Below are 854 nucleotides of genomic sequence, written 5' to 3' on the forward strand. Positions count from 1 at the left end.
GGTGCGCACACGGGACCGGTGCACGGGCTGTGACACACCCCCGGCGCACAGACAGCCGGGGTGCGCCCTGCAACGCACGTGCCCGCTCTTAAACGGGGGTGTGCACGCATACGCACCCCGCAGCACACGCTGGAACACACGCGCACCCACTTTTGCACAGCCGGTGTACACGCACGCGGTGTGCTCACGCCCCCGGTAAGCACACAGCAACGCAGAGTCCCTCTGGCGCACCCCTGCAACCCACACGCACCAGTCCTCACCCTGGAATACAACGCACGCGCTGGAAAACGCACTCGCATGCCGTGCACTCGCACTGGTGCACACGCAGCCCCGTGCATCGCACCAGTGCGCACACACGCTCCTGGGGTTCCCCTTTTCAGAAGGATCCAATCAGGAGCAGTGCCTGATCCGGCACAGGGATCAGGCAGCCGGAGCAGGGTGGCCAGTCCCCGCAGGCGGCTGCATGGGCCGAGCCTGGGGAATACAAAGCAGGACGTGGCGGAGCCGCCTGCAGAGCCATTTTGCGGCTGGTGCTTCTCCCCACATCGGCCTGTCCCCAGGGAGGGCTGTGAGCCTGCAGAAACCAGACCGTTCAGGATGGTGCCTGGCTGCCTTGGCCAGGAGACGGCATGTGATTAACGACGAGCATCTCTCAGCGAGCCCGGCAGCGAGAGCTGCAAAGCCTTTGTTACGCCCCTTCCACTCGTGTCCAGCTTTAGGACATCGCATCGGGGTTGGTCAGATACGGCTAAAATCCTGTGGGGCCCCCCCTGGCCGCACACAGCGTGAAGGCTGGTGGCGGCTGCCCTAGGACAGATGGTTTCAGGACAAGCTCCGCAGTCTCTGTGCTGGGA

The sequence above is a fragment of the Aptenodytes forsteri genome, unplaced genomic scaffold (genome assembly GCF_000699145.1).
Source record: "Aptenodytes forsteri isolate BGI_AS27 unplaced genomic scaffold, ASM69914v1 Scaffold66, whole genome shotgun sequence".
NCBI classification, from domain to species: Eukaryota; Metazoa; Chordata; class Aves; order Sphenisciformes; family Spheniscidae; genus Aptenodytes; species Aptenodytes forsteri.